General features: G+C 45.2%; 1 protein-coding gene and 1 pseudogene across 2 annotated transcripts in view; both read left to right on the top strand.

Moving 5' to 3' along the window:
* Positions 1 to 18,571, top strand: part of LOC144698102 (uncharacterized) — an 862,314-nt gene that overhangs the window by 46,652 nt on the left and 797,091 nt on the right. The window lies entirely within an intron of this gene.
* LOC144698091 (uncharacterized) overlaps positions 1 to 18,571 on the top strand; it is a 78,317-nt pseudogene that overhangs the window by 44,924 nt on the left and 14,822 nt on the right.

The raw sequence follows: 18,571 nt of genomic DNA, 5'->3' as shown, positions 1-18,571 counted from the left end.
CTAAAATGAAAATTCCTATTTGTGTAACTTTAAGGCTACAGGGAACACCACAAGAGCGGAACTAATCAGATAAGAGTCAGTACATGCAGGGTGGGCTGAATGGCCTCCCCGTGCTGTACAAATGCAGAAACTGTTTAGCCTGCAGATGGTCAACCGTGATGGTCTAGCATTCAGCTGGATGTCAGCGTAAATAAATGCAGGATTAATTACATCTAATGGAGGCAAGTCCCATATGTAAGAAGTCAACCAAACCCATTTCTACTCAGATGTAGAGAGGACAACCGCAAGGCACAGGGCCCTCTATGACCAGTTGTCTATGTTATTGTGCGGGTAAATCATTTCTTCAAAAGATCTCAAGCAGGCTATCAGGGTCACTGACCAGGGGAAGTCAATTCTGACAGCATAGAACTAAACAAACCACTCAAATTCAACCTTTTGATTTGCACATCAGTCCAAGAAATACTATGATACAATGCCAAAAGTATCTTTACAGTGCAAGAGGACAATACTTGGCCCGTTGTGTCTGCACTGTCTCTCTGAAAGAGCATTCTGCCTAGTCCCACTCCTCTGCCTTATCCCTGTAACCTCACACACTTTTCAGGGAGCAATCCAATTTCCCTTTGAATAGCTCGGTTGAACCTGCCTCCACCACCCTTTCAGGAAGTTCGTTTCAGACTCCAACCACCCTCTGGGTGAAAAAGTTTTTCTCAAATCACATTTACTGCTTTTCCCACAGAAAGTTTGAATCTGTGCCCTCTCGTTCTTGATGTTCTCTTGAGTGGGAACAGTTTCTCACTATTTACCCTGTCCATAGCCCTCAGGATCTTGAATCTCTCTTATCTAGTCTCTTCTCAGCCTTATTTTCTCCAAGAGAGTCCCAGCTTATCCTTATAGTTACAGCTTTTCATCCCAGTTATCATTGAGAATCTAGAGAATATATCAATCAATATTTTCTTTGGAACATAGGGAAACCTAATACAACCCCTCCTGCCCACACCAGTGGTAATGCTCCAGTCAAGCCTCCTCCCATCTAACTCAGTATACCTCTATTCCCATTTCCCTAAATGTATTTAAAGGGGGAAGATGGATAAATACATCTACACTATTCACCTCAACCACTCCCTGTGGGAGTGAGTTCCACATTCTCCCGCACTCTCTGGGAGAAGAAGTTCCTCCTGAATTCCCCACTGGATTTATTAGTGACAATCTTATATTGATGATCCCTAAATCTGGTCTCCCCCACAAGTGGAAACTTATTATAATCACTTCCATATGTTTAAAGATCCCAGTCAGCATCTAAAAGCTAAGTACTAGGGAACATGATTGGGTGATTCTCAAAAACAAGCCAGAATATCCAATTTAGAACAAAGTCAGATTTTTCATTATTTTACAGTGTAACATTACAACTCAGTCAGAACTCTAGGCTAGAAACTCAAATTAATGAGCAGCATTATGTGTCAGGAAAATCAATAGCATTTCAAATCAAATTAATTGTGCAAAGCTGCTCAATGGCCTGATTAAATCTATCATGCAGTGCTTAGCACATTTAGATTTAACATATATCGCCACCAAGAAAGCATTATTCAACTGAGATTACATCATGCTAAAAACAGGGACTGGAAATCAATTACAGACACCCAACATCACCTTCCCTCTCCCACAAACCATTTCTATCTCAATTTCAAATCAGTTTTCCTGGTTTACGCTGGAGGCCAACAGTTCCAACGAACATTAGCCATGTTAAAAGGAGGATTGGCTCTGCGCTACCAGTCACAATTACAGGGCAAAAAAGGTAGCACTTTCAAATAAACCAACACAAATAGCCATCTTCCTCTCGGACATGTTATTCCATGAATCATTCACTAAGAAACTTTAATGGTTTTGGACAAGTCTGTCTGAGCTCACTGGAAACAATCAGAGCCTCCCTAATTTGTTTAGTGGAAGGACAGATAAGGAGCTGCTCAGCAATTCAAATTGCCAAAAACGAAAAGGGAACATTGTTTCAAGAGCTTTGGGTTCCTCACTCACCACAGAAGTAACAAGCATGCTAAAAACCAAGAGATGAGCAAAAAATCCATTGTTCCCCTCAATAGTTCACAAAAACTGTTACCAGCCATTTTAATTCTCTACCTTGTTCTCACTCCAACCTGTCCTCAGCCTTCTCCACTATTCCAGTGAAGCCCAAGAAACAGCACTTCATCTGTCAAATCAGACACTGCCTACAGCCTTTAAAGTTCAACAATTTCAGATTAATCTCTGCCCCCATTGTTTCCTTTGCCAGTTTCACTTTTACTTTTTTTTTTAAAGCATTCAGACGACAGCTGCTCTTAAAAATTCTGCCATTCACACCTATAGACACATTTTGTTTCTTTACTTATCCCAAAACTAATTGCCTTGACACCACACCATAAAACCTCTCATCCTTCAATCACTTACATTTCAATTTTGAAAACAATCATCTCCACTTGCTGAAAATCTATTCCATTTCTATCTTTACTCAGTTCTGATAAAAGGTCATCAACCTGAAACATTAGCTCTACTTGCGTTTCTCCTTTCTCACCATAGATAGTGCCCAGCCTGCTGATTGCTCCCAACATTTCCTGTTTGTCTTCAACTGACGGTCCATCATCCACTTACATGGATGAATATCCTCCACTAACCACCCAATCATACAACTCTGCCAAATGCTCCCACAGCTTTTATATAATGCTAATTGATCTCTTCTGACTACTTAACTGAAGCACCTATGTCAATTTGAAAAAGGTGCAGCCCAGTTTCCATTGACTCATTGTCACCTCTCAGAATATTTATTATGTAACATCTCCACCATCTCATTAAGCCAATTATTGGTTAATGGAAGCAAAGTGGCATCCAAAGTGACTAACTTGACTCAGAAACCAGCTGTGAAATGTTGCATCCACTTAGACATGATCATGGTCAATTAAAATGGCCACCCCCTTGGGACACGACAGTTAAATAGTAGTCAGGGTGCAAGGGGTATCAATCTCGCCCCCGAATCAAAAGGTTGTAGATTTGTAGTCCCATTCCAAAGACATGAGCACAACATCAAGTCTCACACTCCTCAGTGGCAGTATTGAGAGTGGGCTGCCCTGTCAGAGGGCCAGTACTGAGTGCTGCTCTGTCAGAGAGTCAGTACTGAGGATGATCTGCACTGTCAGAGAGTCAGTACTGAGGATGATCTGCACTGTCAGAGAGTCAGCACTGATGATGATCTGCACTGTCAGAGAGTCAGCACTGATGATGATCTGCACTGTCAGAGGGTCAGTACTGAGGAGCGCTGCACTGTCAGAGGGTCAGAAATGAGGAGCGCTGCATTGTTGGAGGGTCAGTACTGAGAGAGTGCTGCAGTTTTGGAGTGGAGGTCAGTACAGAGGGAGTAATGCCTCTTAGAGGGTCAACACTGAAGGCAAGATGTACTGAGGGTGTGGTGCACAGTTAGGGGTGGGGAGGGTGAGTACTGAGGGAGCGCGGCCCTGTCGGAGGGTCAGTGCTGAGGGAGCGCGGCCCGGTCAGAGGGTCAGTGCTGAGGGAGCGCGGCCCTGTCGGAGGGTCAGTGCTGAGGGAGCGCGGCCCTGTCGGAGGGTCAGTGCTGAGGGAGCGCGGCCCTGTCGGAGGGTCTGTGCTGAGGGAGCGCGGCCCTGTCGGAGGGTCAGTGCTGAGGGAGCGCGGCCCTGTCGGAGGGTCAGTGCTGAGGGAGCGCGGCCCTGTCGGAGGGTCAGTGGTGAGGGAGCGCCGCCCTGTCGGAGGGTCAGTGGTGAGGGAGCGCCGCCCTGTCGGAGGGTCAGTGGTGAGGGAGCGCCGCCCTGTCTGAGGGTCAGTGGTGAGGGAGCGCCGCCCTGTCGGAGGGTCAGTGGTGAGGGAGATCCGCCCTGTCGGAGGGTCAGTGGTGAGGGAGCGCCGCCCTGTCGGAGGGTCAGTGCTGAGGGAGCACCGCCCTGTCGGAGGGTCAGTGCTGAGGGAGCGCCGCCCTGTCAGAGGGATGACATTCGGATGACACATTAAACTGAGGCCCTGTCTTCTCCAGTTGGCATTTAACAGCTAATTCTCTTCGACTGAATTGCTTGTTACCTTTGATGTGCTCCATGCAACCCACCTTCCTGTGGAACTAAGAAATTATTGGGATGGATCAATGATTACTGGCCATCTTCTTGTTGTCTCTAGGAGGTGTCAGCTGTGGCTCAGTCCATAGCACCCTCGCCTTTGAATCAGAGGGTTGTGGGTTCATGACCCACTCCCGGAAACCAAGAACTGTGATTGTACTCGAAAGGGTTGCAATCTGTGACTGTTGATGACTCGAAAGAGTTTCTAGTTGTCTCTATCAATGTATGACATTTAATACCCCCATCCTCTAGACATGCTTACACAGGGCTAGGAATTGGTATGGTTAAAATTTAAAACTTTTTTTTAAAACTTAAAGATAGTTTGTCCTGTTGTAAAATTGTTTTTTCATTCTTTCATTTATTGCCCATTCCTAATTGCCCCTTGAGAAGGTGGCGGTGAGCTGTCTTCTTGAACAGCTGCAGTCCCTGTGGCGTAGGTACACCCACAGTGCTGTTAGGGAGGGAGTTCCAGTGATAGTGAAGGAACGGCGATATACTTCCAAGTCAGGATAGTATGTGACGTGGAGGAGAACTTCCGGTGGTGTTCCCATTTATCTGCTGCCCTTGTCCTTCGTGGCGGTGCAGGTTGCAGGTTTGGGACGTGCTGTCAAAGGATCCTTGGTGAGTTGCTGCAGTGCATCTTGTAGATGGGGCACACTGCTGCCACTGTGCATCGGTGGTGGAGGGAGTGAATGTTTGTGGATGTGGTGCCAGTCAAGCGGGCTGCTTTGTCCTGGATTGTGTCGAGCTTCTTGTGTGTTGTGGGAGCTACACTCATACAGGCAAGTGAAGAGTATTTCATCACACTCCTGACTTGTGCCTTGTAGATGGTGGACAGGCTTTGGGAAGTCAGGAGGTGGGTTACTCACCTCAGAATTCCCAGTCTGTAGCTCTTGTAGCTATAGTATTTTATATGGCTCGTCCAGTTCAGTTTCTGGCCAATGGTAACCTCCCAGGGTGTTGATAGTGGGGGTTTCAGTGATGGTAATTTCATTGAACATCAAGGGGAGATGGTTAGATTCTCTCTTGTTGGCAATTGTCATTGCCTGGCACTTAACAATTCACGAATGTTACTTAAAGAAATGGTTCAAATTGTTCATCCCCCGAGATGCTCCTGAGTTTAGTGTGTCACTGTACAATTCAGCTGAGTGCACTGCTAAGGTTTTATTGAATGGCGAAGTTTAATCAGTCAGACAATAGATTATTAGGCAAGAAGGGGCCAGCATGGAGCAGAAGGAGAATACTCAGCCCCTCGGGCCTGCTCCACCATTCAATAAGATCGTAGCTGATCTTCTACCTTACTCCACTTCCTCACCCGACATATCTCCATATCCCTTAATATCCAAAAACGTATCAATCTCAGTCTTGAATATACTCAACGACTGAGCATCCACAATTTTTTAGGGAAGGGAATTCCAAAGGTTCACAATGCTCTGAGCGAAGAAGTTTCTCCTCATCTCAGTCCAAAATTGCCAACCCTTTATCCTGAGGCTGCGCCGGCCCGCCCACCCGCCACCCCACCCACGCCCCCGTTCTGCCTCTCCAGCCAAGGTGGAAATCCAGACTTGGAAATATATCGCCGTTCCTTCACTGTCGCTGGGTCAAACTCCTGGAACTCCCTCCCTAACAGCACCGTGGGTGTACCGACACCACATGGACTGCAGCGGTTCAAGAAGGCAGCTCAACACCACCTTCTGAAGGGGCGATTAGGGATGGACAATAAATGCTGGCCCAGCCAACGAAGTCCACATCCTATGAACGGTTTTTTTTAAAAAAAGTGATCGCTTATTGTCTCAAATTCTAACTTGATGGTGGACAGATTGGCATACGGTATTTTTTTCAGGCACCATCTGGTTTCTGAGACAGCTTTGCTGAATCATCTAGCACAGTGTGCATGACTAGAGATCAATAAAGATTTTAGCTTTCCATCACAATCTGTAAAGTGAGACAAGGACAGAGGTCACATCTCTACCCAAACGGGAATCAGGATAATTGCGTATATTTCTCAGTATATTCACTGCTTCGAGGCATTATCTCTGTCCAAGAGTGGATTAAGGAGAAGAAAAGGCTTGCGTTGCCATTAAGTTACAGCACAGAAGATGGCTATTTGGCCCATTGTGACTGCTGGCTCTCTGAAAGAAGTCATACAAGTTCTGGTACAATCACATTGCTTTTATATTCTGTGCCTCCATTTATAAACTCAAGGAACCCATTTGCTTTTATTACCACCTTATCAACTCTGTTGAGTTGAACAGTAGCCTTGTGGTCATGTTACTGGACTAATAATCTCGAAACGTGAGTTCAAATCCCACCATGGCCAGAAGGAATTTAAATTAGGCTCATTAAATGAATCTGGAATTAAAAGTGAGTAACAGTGATCATGATACCATAATTATTGTTGTAAAAAACCATCTGGTTCATTAATGTCCTTTAGGGAAGGAAATCTGTCATCCTGACCCGGTCTGGCCTGCATATGATTCCAGAACCACAGCAATGTGGTTGACTCCTAGCTGCCCTCTGCAATGGCCCAGCAAGCCACTCAGTGGAATTCAAGAAGACAAATCCCCATCATCTTCTCAAGGGGAAATGAGGGAGAGGCAATAAATGCCAGCCATGAATGAACAAAATAAGGGACCTGCCTCCCTTAGATTTGGCCTAATGCCTCTCTGCTCATCTCCACATGACCCATACGTTACGTTTCCTGGTGGCACAATGATCAAGGGTTGCATTTAATTCTGAGGATACTAGCTTGGGTGCCAGGAAGTGGGAACTTCAGTAAGGAAAGCAACAACTAAACGCAGAGTAGATGGCGATGTAAGGTGTAGAGAGATTGTATTTAAACTACATAACATTGTGGTGTGAGCACTCATCCTTTTATTTTCGTGTTCAGAAGGTGCCAGTGTGTGGTACACTCATGTTCCTCCATCTTTGGCAGGAAGGGATCATTCTGGCTTCCTGTTATGGTGTGGTGAAGACAGCAGAGACAAGGTGTTTATAGTCTGGGATCCTTAAAAGCCCGTGTCTCTCGTGTGGAGACATCAGTTGCAAGTTTCATGGTCTGGTTCGCTTGGCTCTCAGTCCCTGTTCCAGGGTCAGTCCCTGTTCCAGCTTTAGCAATGCAAGATCTTCATGATGGCTTTGCGGAACTCCACATTGAAGGTCGTGTAGATGATGGGGTTGATGACGTAACCCAGCCAGGCGCAGGCGCTGTAGAGCGCTGGCGGGATGTAGCACATCTGGCAGTGGACGTTCAGGATGTGAGTGATGAAAAACAGCAGCCAGCAGATGATGAAGATGCCTGCCAATCCGACAGAGAGAGAGAGAGAGGAAAAGAGTCGTCAATGCACGTGTGGGCCATTTGTCATCGCAACACAGTGACTCGCGAAAGGGTTCCTACCCCACTCAGCTCCTCAACCATATGGCAACAGGGCATCCATTAATTACTTATAGTTGCTAGTTCTTTGCTAAAATTCACATTACATCTCTGGCACACAAGCTTACAAATTTGGTATCATCGGTATAGAATCCGATCCTAGAACATAGCGATTTCATACAACTTAACCTATTATTCTAGATCATTGTAACACTATAGGACTCTGACTAATCTACTGAGAGTATGGTAACACTATACACAGCCAATTAGTCTAGATCATTACATTTCCGTGCAGCTTGGCCTATTGCTCTAGAACTTTGCGGTCTAGTGGAATGCAGCCTATTGTTCTAGATCACAGCAAAACCCATGAACTTGGACTGTTGATCTAAGTCATTGTGCTACAATGCAACTTAACCTATGGTTCTAGATCATTGTGCCACAACGAAACTTTGACTATTTTGCTAGATCATTTCCAGACTATGGAAGTTAGTCCACATTTATAGAGCATGTAATTTATCCTACAGCCCTAGATCATTTCAGGATCTATCCTGTTCTTATAAATCATTGAGACACAATGGAATCTCGTCTATTGTTCTAGATGGTTGTAACTACATAGAACTCGGTCTGTTGTTCTAGATCATTATAATAACCGATAGAATTGGCCTGTTCTAGATCATGTTGTCACAATGGCACCTAAAACATTGTTCGCGACCACCGAGGCTGTGGATCTTGGGCTATTGTTCTAAATCATTGTGTCTCGGTGGAACATAGTCTATTGTTCTAGTTTGTTCTAGACTCACCTAAGACAACCGCCAACCGTGTTGCTTTCTTCTCCTTCTGGTGGGACAGTTTTCTGTCACTGCTGATTTGGCCACTGGCACCTGTTTCTCGTCTGACACCCTCTGCACTTCAAAAGCGCTCCGCCTGAAGAACCTTGCTGGCCCATCGCACTCGGGGTCCCCGGATGCCTCGATGGAGGAAGGGGCCTTCCATTTGTCACACCAACTCATTCACACTCAGGAGAAGCCATTCAGCTGCACTTTCTGTGGAAAGAGCTTCAGGCAGTCAGGCACTCTCATTACACACCAGCGAGTTCACACAGGGGAAAGGCCATTCACCTGCTCTGTGTGTGGGAAGGGATTCACTAAGTCATCCAACCTGCTGACACACCAGCGAATTCACACTGGGGAGAGGCCATTCACCTGCACTGTGTGTAGCGAGGGATTCACACGGTCATCCCACCTGCTGATACACCAGCGAGTTCACACTGGGGAGAGACCGTTCATCTGCTCCGTGTGTGGAAAAGGATTTACTGATTCATCCTGCCTCCTGTCACATCAACAAACTCACACTGAGGAGAGACCGTTCAGCTGCACTTACTGCGGAAAGAGGTTCAGGAGTTCATCACACCTCATTGCACACCAACGAGTTCACACTGGGGAGAGGCCGTTCACCTGCTCCGAGTGTGGGAAGGGATTCACTAAGTCATCAAACCTACTGACACACCAGCGAGTTCACACTGGGGAGAGGCCGTTCACCTGCTCCAAGTGTGGGAAGGGATTCATTAATTCATCCAAACTTTTGGCACACCAGCGAGTTCACAAATGACTGCAGGGACTGGATTATTCTGTTAATCACATCCAGGACTGAATCATTCTGACAGTTCAGCTTTGGTTCTGCTGATGTTAATACCCCCGGTAACTGGGCTTGATCTTAGTATTTGTAACTGTAGCTAATTGTGTTCTAGGGGCTGCAATTTTTAAGAACTGCTGTCTGTGACCTTCCCTATAGTTCAGGAACTTGCATTAGTCGTTAGTTCAGAACAATATTATGAACTTTTTCTTCAATCCTAAATTGATCTTTGGTACGAACTCTACAATTCAGTGACTGAAAGGTTTCACTGATTAACATCTCCATTTAGAAAGTGCTGATTAATCCTTGCTGACAATTCTTACTGACATACATATTACACACAGTGACAACTCCATTATCCACCAGAAAGAAGGGGAATGAGAATTGGTGGAGAATCAAGAGTCCCCAAATATTACCCCTCCCGTCTGGTACAGAAATCCCTCGAGTGGGAATGGAGACAAGTCCAATCCATGCCACGGGCTGTAGGAAATCACCATCTATTAACCGTAAGAAATCTTAAGTAAGTTGTTGACTATTGTAGAAATAACTCTCTTTCTTATGAAAAAAGACTCCATAGCAGCTTGGTGCTGACAAGCATGGATAGGGCTGTTGTCTGAGGACATGTCTCTAGCACAGGCCCTGAACCAAGACATTTCTAACCCTGATACAACTGGATCCCATGACCCAGATGTAAAGCAGCTGTCTGTGGTTTTTTTAAATTCAATTCATTCATAGGATGGAGACGTCGCTGGCTCAGCCAGCATTTATTGCCCTTGTTCAGAGGGCATTTTAAGAATCAACCACATCACTGTGGGTCTGGGGTCACATGTAGGCCAGACCAGATAAGGACAGCAGATTTCCTTCCCTAAAGAACATTAGTAAACTAGATGAGTTTTTTATGACAATGATTTCATGGGCATCAGTTTTTTTTTAATGAATTCAAATTTCATCATCTGCCATGGTGGGATTCAAACCCAGGTCCCCAGTGCATTAATCTGGCTCTCTGGAATACCAGTCCAGTGACAATACCACAACTCCACCACCTCCCCAATGACTGTGTAAAGGTTAACACAGGCTCTTGAGAGGAAAAAAAAATCTCTTTGACTAGGAAGAAAATTCCATACTGATCCATATTGGCTCCAGTACAACACCCACACTTTGGCACACACCAGCAAACTGTTGAGAAGAGACCGCTGCCATCAGCCACAGAGCCCAGCACTTACTCTGCATCATCCATCTGTTTGTTCTCCGGGACAGTAAACTGTTCTCACTCCTTCAGCTTCAAGGGTCTCTTTCTGAAAGGGCTCCAGCCATGAGTCTGTAGCATGTGGGGTGTTTATGACACTATGGCAATGACCTGGGACAAGTTGTTTCAACATTCCCATAGGTCCACGAACAGACCCGTGATAACTCCACTAGCACCCACGAAGAGGAAGACCCTTGCCTGGCCAGAAATCTGGACCATCCAGGAACTTCATGCCAGAAAGGGATGACCCGGTGCATTGTCCTAATTGTAACCGCCTGGGCCACTATGCCCGTCACTGTCACGATAGGTGCAGTAAGGAGACTGACATTAACAGTGAGTCCTGCTTTCCCCCTCCCCCTGCACAGGTGAGTCCTGATCCTGTTGATCAGTGGCTGGAAAGAACTGAGGCAGCGATAGAGACTAGGTGAATTAGTAATAGAGTTTTGCTGGCTGTCACAGTGTATCAGGTACCCCAGGCACATATCTCCAGACTCCCAGTGACTTCAGCAGGGCTCCCACAGAGTTGTTTCCCCCCTCTGACAGATAGTGGGAGACCGGTATTCTGCACTATTGATAATGAAGGCCATCAATAATCCACGATCTTCCTCCTGACCCCATGAAAGGTGTGCCCCAAGTTTTATCAGGCTTTGCAGAGGAGTACGAACCCGTCACCTCTGATGATCCTGAGGTCCAGGCAGTTCTCGAATCTGTGCCAGGTGCATTCACATGGTTGTGGAGACAAGACCAAACCGGAAGATATTAGCAGACTGATACATCCTCCCATGAAGAAGTGTCCTTACCCTGCTGAGAGTATACCATACATTCGAAACACCGTCCAGTCATTGTTAATGCAGGGCATTGCTCGCAAATCTCAAAGATTCAAAAATTCTTTCAAGGAAGAAGCTAAAAAATTTGGAACCAATTGGCATTTAAGCGAAAATGCCACCAACTTAGGTGCTGAGAGAAGTGAAACGTTATAATTACTCAGTGAAAGTAAATCTTTAAGTACGAATTACAATGCACTTGTACAATTGTAACAGGCATTGAAAGGTTTGCTTCATGGAAGAAACACTTTAGGTTTCAAGTCATGTTTCAGAGTTGAAACATAACCAGTGGGAAGTTCCACCTCCTTTAACTCTTGTTGGTCTAAGAAGGTTGAATCTTTTGTTTAACAGTAAAAGCTAACTTTTTAAATTTTATTTTTCCTCAGTTTTAACACAGTCATTTGGAAAAATACTTGAAGAGAGAATCAAACAAAAGAATAAAATTTGGGCAAAGATAAAAAAAAAATGATTAGAAAAATAAGTTTAAAATGGTAGTTTCATTTATCTTTGATCTGAAGAAGTTATGTAACGTTTCCACAATTGTGCACATTTGAGAATGTTTGCTCTGTGCTTTTGCAAACATGCAGAAAAATTAACCCTTTCCAATGATGTGATGTTTTGAACTAAAAATTTGGCTTTATCCCATTTGTTATCTTTAAAGACAAAGTACTTGAGAATGGGAGTTATCTCCAAACTGATTACAAGTACCTAGACTTCTTTCTCTGATCCAATTACACCATATTATGAGAACATTAAATTGGATGGTAATGTTCCTCCATGGCTCATGAGTGAGATAGAATGGTAATTAATGCGATGCCCCACTGAGAATAAAAGATAGAGTAAATTATACCACCAAATGGGAATTGGAATAACCCCCTGTCCCTACCTTGGGTATACTTCAATAGAATAGATCAATCTGGTAGCCATGAACATTCTAGTGAAACTCAGAGAAGTTTAGATGGGATGAGTAAATTGATAGCTTTCTTTGTTTGTATCCTTGCCTCTGAACTCTTAAGAAAACTGCATTTTATAGTCTGGCCACTACCCAAGGCATCAGAACCATAAGCAAAGATCTTCAGTCAGATGCCCCGTTTGATCTTTCAATAAGATCACCTGAAAGTTCAGGAGTGGTTTGTATCAGGTGGAGCATATGTGGCATGATACTAACATACCGATGTGAGTGTGCAGGTGTGATTTGTAACGTTTGAAAAAATTCCGAGGAGACTGTGACCTCCAGCCATGGAGATCAGCATCCCCCTGATCCAGGACTAGTAAACCATTCTGAGGAGACTGCAACCTCCAGCCACGGAAATCAGCATCCCCCTGATCCGGGACCAGTAAACCATCCCGAGGAGACTGCCACCTCCAGCCTCGGAGATCAGCATCCCCCTGATCCAGGACCAGAAAACCATTCCGAGGAGACTGTCACCTCCAGCCACGGAGATCAGCATCCCCCTGATCCGGGACCGGTAAACCATCCCGAGGAGACTGCCACCTCCAGCCATGGAGATCAGCATCCCCCTGATCCGGGACCAGTAAACCATTCCGAGGAGACTATGGCCTCCAGCCATGGAGATCAGCATCCCCCTGATCCAGGACCAGTAAACCATTCCGAGGAGACTGCCACCTCCAGCCACGGAGATCAGCATCCCCCAGATCCGGGACCAGTAAACCATTCCGAGGAGACTGTCACCTCCAGCCACAGAGATCAGCATCCCCCTGATCCAGGACCGCTAAACCATCCTGAGGAGACTGCCACCTCCAGCCATGGAGATCAGGTTCCCCCACCGCATATCCCCATCCATTTGTCCACACCGGGACCAGTAAACCATTCTCACCTGTTATGGGTTGTATGTTCTTTCTGCCTATTTAACTGATGTATCATATCTAAACTGTTGCTTCTTAATAAAATGCTTTAAGATCACCTAGGACTTCGACCCACTTTTTGGGTAATCTGTGACTCCCAGAGTAAAATCTTACACTCGTCCATGAGAGTAACCGAAGGTATGAGGACTGAAATAACCTGGAGTAATGATGAGGTGTTAGTTGTGGCTCAGTGATTGTATTCTTATATCTGAGTCAGGGGGTTGTGAGTTCAAATCCACATCCAGAAACATGAGCATAAAATCCAGGTTGATATTTTGATGCAGTACTGAGGGAGCACTGCATTGTCAGAGGTCCCATCTTCCAGATGAGACATTCAACTACAGCCCCATCTGCCCTCTCAGTTGGTGTAAAAGTTCCAATAGTGTTATTCCAAAGAGCAGGGGAGTTCTCCCTGGTGTACTGCTTCATATTTATCCCTCAACAAACATCACTGAACAGATTATCTGGTCAAAGTCACATTTCGATTAGTGGGATCTTGGTGTGCATAATTTGGCGACTGCACTTTCTCCATTACAGCAGTGACTATGCTTCAAAAGAACTTAATTGGCTGTAAAGCACTTTGGGACATCCTGAAGTTGTGAAAGGCGCTATATAAATACAAGTCTTCATTAACAAAGGAGAAAAAGCCCAAAAGTGGAACAGTCGGTAACAGGATATCAATCAGTCTCTTATCTTAGAGAAATCAAGGACTCGAACACTGTGTTTGACACAAAGCTGATTTATTTAACCTATATCCAGAATATTAAACTCCAACCTAGTTACAGAGATTATTAACATCAACTGAAACAAACTCCAGCTGTCAGAATGAACATGGTAACAGCATAACACATAATAACAGCAGAATCCAACTCCTGCAGTCACTTATGAACTTGCTGGTGTCTCAGCAGGTACGATGAACAAGTGAATCCCTTCCCACAGACGGAGCAGGTGAACGGTCTCTCCCCAGTGTGTGTGTCGGTGTCTCTGCAAGTGAGATAACTGAGTGAATACCTTTGCACACACGGAACAGGTGAATTGCCTCTCCCCAGTGTGAACTCGCTGGTGATTCAGCAGGATAGATGACTGAGTGAATCCCTTCCCACAGGCGGAGCAGGTGAATGGCCTCTCTCCAGTGTAAGTGCGCTGGTGAATCTGCAGATCCAGTTTGCCTTTAAAGCTCTTCCCACAGTCGGAACATTTAAAAGGTCTCGTGTCAGAGTGAACTTGTTGGTGTCTCAGCAGGTGGGCTGAAATGGTGAATCCTTTCCCACACTCAGAGCAGGTGAATGGTCTCTCCCCAGTGTGAGTTCTCTGGTGTTTCAGCAGGCTGGATGATTGAGTGAATCCCTTCCCACACACGGAGCAGGTGAACGGCCTCTCCTCAGTGTGAATTTGTTGGTGCATCAGCAAAACCTTTTTGCTTTTAAAGCTCTTCTCACATTTGAAAGGTCTCATGTCAGAATGAATAAGACGGTGTGACGTGAGGTCGGTTACTTGACTGAATCCCTGCCCACACTCGGAGCAGGTGAATGGTTTCTCCCCAGTGTGAGTTCTCTGGTGTTTTTGTAAGCTGGATGACTGAGTGAATCCCTTCCCACAAACGGAGGAGGTGAACAGTCTCTCCCTGGTGTGACTGCGTCGATGAATTTCCAGCACGGACGGGGATCTGATGCCCTTCCCACAGTCGCCACATTTCCACGGTTTCTCCATGGTGCCAGTGTCCTCGTGTCTCTCCAGGTTGAATGATCAATGGAAGCCTCGTCCACACACAGAACACGTGCACGTTTTCTTCCTGCTGTGAATGGTGTGATTTTTTTTTCAGGCTGTGTAGCTGGTTAAAGCTCTTTCCACAGTCCGTGCACTTGGACACTCTCCCGCGGATGTGTGTGTGTCTCGGTACTTTTCCAGTCACGCTGATGGTTGAAATCTTTTCCGAAAGACAGAACAGACAAACATTTCTCCTTCCACATTCAATGGCCAATGATATTCAGGTCCTGATGAACCGAGTGACTGTCAGATCTTGACATGATGTTTGATTTGATATTTCCCTCTGCAAATCCTCCCATTCTAATATCCTGTAAAAGGAGTTTACAAAAGTCATCACTGTCAGTGCAGGATAGAAATTCAGAACAGATTATTCTAGTTTCTATGGAACATTTTTTCCTCTTCCTTGTTTCCTCCAAGCATGTTGCCCAATCAAACTAAAAGAAACCAAAATCAGCAACAAAGTCCCAACAAAAGCAAAGGGAACTTTCCCAGCTAAACCAGAATGCTGTTTCCAGTGTCTGAGACACTCAGTACCCTGAGGTGCCCACCAGTTGTGGAATGTACCAAGCATACCAGTGGACACTGTTACCTCTCCAGGGCCACCTGGGCACAGACAAGACCACGGAAAAGAGGTTGGTGGCCAGGGTGATTCCCCCCACCACCCTCCCCATGGGACTCACCCATCCTGGATCTACAAATGGCTGTTTCAACCAGGTCCAGGAGCAGGTCCAGGGCGTCACACTCAGTACAAGCATGAGATACTGGATATTAGAGACTGTAAGATCATACTTTGTGAAACTGGCCAAAAAACTCTGTTAAGATGGCTGCAATTTAACATGTGACAACGGACATTAAACTGTGGACAGCGTTCGATTCCGTGGCCAATATTTAGTTAAACATGGACCTGAATAAGGGAACTTCACAGGCACCTGTGAAGTTTAAACATCTCACTGTGTAAGGATGAACAGGCATGTGGGGAATATGAAGTCTCTATACTGTCGGTCTCAGAGTGCCATATCTAACAAAGGAGGATATTTGAGCTCAAGGATGGGCAGAGATAAAAATGAATGACCATTATCGACTTCTTTTGTTTCATGGTGGTCTGGACCCTAGAAGTGTTAACCCTGCAGTCTTGTGACTGGAATTAACTGTCAGTGACTGGAGTATAATACAACCTCAACAAAGCAAATCTGTGTCTGAAAGACATCTGAAGCACCATGAAACATCTGAAACAACTGAACCATCATAGCTGAAAGTCTACCAATGCAGCCAAAGTACTGTACTTGTTCCAGCTTCCAACTCTACCTGAGAACTAATCTCCTGGCTGTTCATCAACAAGAGGATGCACAGTTTGATGAGAATTATTTGCTTCTAAAAGCCCTTCACTCCAACTAAAGGATCAGCTCAGCCAAGAAGACAACAGGCCCGTATTGATATAAAGACTGAGTTATAAATTCCATTTTTATAATTACGGCTTTAACTTCATCTGTATCTCTGTGTGTGAGATACTGAGTGAGAAGAGTGATTGAGATGTTGCATTTAAACATCCAGGGCAAGAGTGTGACAATAAATAACCTGTTTACTTTTAAAAATCACCAGAAAGCCTGCTGCTGGAATTTATTTTAAATTAAGAAAAATCACTCAGAAGGAAAGGAAATGACACACAAACATCCTGATTATGGACTGGAAGGGACCACCTAAATTCTGTCTGTAACAATGAGAAGATCCTCTGACTTACCCACCCGCACCCCTCCACACTGGGCAGTCAAAGATTAGGAGCCTGGGGCTGAAGTGTAACCAAAAGTTGTGTAACTCATTCCAGTAACAATACGGGGACTGCAGCCTCTCACACTATATACGTGCCCTTTTAAACCCAACAGCACTAGGACCCGGTTGGGAACACAGATCCTGAAACCCCGCCCACTTTGTTACATCACCAATATGGCCGCACATTCACTCTGCCCCCTTGAATCAAGATGGCAGCCGTTAACCTGGGCTTTTTCTCTGGAAATAGACTAAAAGCTGCAAACGCGGGAGCTGCAGGTCTGTATTCCAGATTTGAGGGCTTCACCAGGCGTTTAAAAACCTTCCCTGTCCAACCACCGACTCCACCGCTGCCTCTGCATTTCCCTTTTCTTACCGGCTGCAAATGAGACAAAGAAGCATCTTGCCCAACCGCCATCCCTCGTGTTGCGCATGCACCCGACACTACGCCTGCGCACTACTCTCCTGAGGCGTGGATAGGGAACATTCACTACCGCTCGTAATGCTGGGTATAGAACCCGCCATCAAAAATCAAATAAGCGAATAGTCATTTTTCGCTGTGATGTCGAGATTGGGGCAGGATATCGCAATGAATAACATTCGGATCAAATCCTACTGCATTTCTGTCTCTGGCCACCGCATCTTTCCATCTGGTCTTAGACCTTCCCCTTCTTCCTGACAGTCCCATGTCCATCACTCACCTCACCACATTTCCTCTCTCTCTCCACAAATGATGACCAGACCATTTCAATCTCTTCTCAGCTACTTCCTTTGATGTTTCCACAATCTTCACTGACCCCCTGATGTACTGGTTCCTGATTGTATCCTTTCTTGTCACTCCACACATCCATCTCAGTATCTCTATCACATTAGTATCCAGGCATTGTTCTTCTCTTCTTGAGATTGCCCAAGTTTCTGCTCTGTATAACAAGGCCTGTCTCACAACTGCCCTGTAGATTCTTCTTTTTCAATTTCAGTGACAATTTTCTATCAAATCACACTGCACTGCACTTCTTCCAATTACTCCAACCAGAGCTAATCCATTTCCTAGTTTCCATACTTCCATCTCCTGCCATCACTGACCCCAGGTACTTGAAGCTATTCACATTCTCCAAGCCTTTGCCTCTAATCTTACACCATCACTCTGATTCTCTTCCCTGGACTCGAACTGACAGTCCATAGATAAAAGCAAAATACTTCGGATGTTGGAAATCTGAAACAAAAACAGAAAATGCTGGAAAAACACAGCAAGTCTAGCAGCATCTGTGGAGATAGAATCAGAGTTAATGTTTCAAATCCGAATGACCCTTCTTCAGAGCTTTTCTGACAGACCATAGATTGGGTCTTTGGTTCACTAATGTCCTTTAGGAAAGAAAATCTGCTGTCCTTACCCAGTTTGGCCTACATGTGACTCCAGTCCCACAGCAATGTGGTTGACTCTTAACTGCCCTCTGCAATGACCGAGCAAGTCAGTCAGTTCAAAGGCAATTAGAGATGGGCAACAAATGCTGGTCTTGTCAGCGACTCCCACATCCCATGAAAGAATAAAAACAAAATTAATCTTTATACCTGTGTCTTCCAGTGCATTTCTCCAGTTTCCCAGATATTGATACAAACATATGAATTAGGGGCAGGAGTAGGCCACTTAGCCCATCGAGCCTGCTCCGCCATTCAATAAGATTATGGCTGATCTGAATGTAACCTTACCTCCACATTCCCACCTACAACTCCCCGCCCCCCAAGATAACCTGTCACCCACTTGTTAATCAAGAATATATCTAACTCTACCTTAAACATATTCAAAGACTCTGCTTCCACTGTATTTAGAGGAAGAGAGTTCCAAAGATTCACTACCCTCTAAGAGAAAAAAATTCTCCTCATCTCTGACTTAAATGAGCGACCCCTTATTTTTAGACAGTGGCCCCTAGTTTTGATTCTCTCATAGGAGAAAACATGCTTCCACATCCATCGTGTCAAC

This window comes from Cetorhinus maximus, chromosome 23, assembly GCF_964194155.1.
Source record: "Cetorhinus maximus chromosome 23, sCetMax3.hap1.1, whole genome shotgun sequence".
Lineage (NCBI taxonomy): Eukaryota > Metazoa > Chordata > Chondrichthyes > Lamniformes > Cetorhinidae > Cetorhinus > Cetorhinus maximus.
Note: the sequence above shows the minus strand (reverse complement) of the source record. Positions and strands in the feature narration are given on the sequence as shown.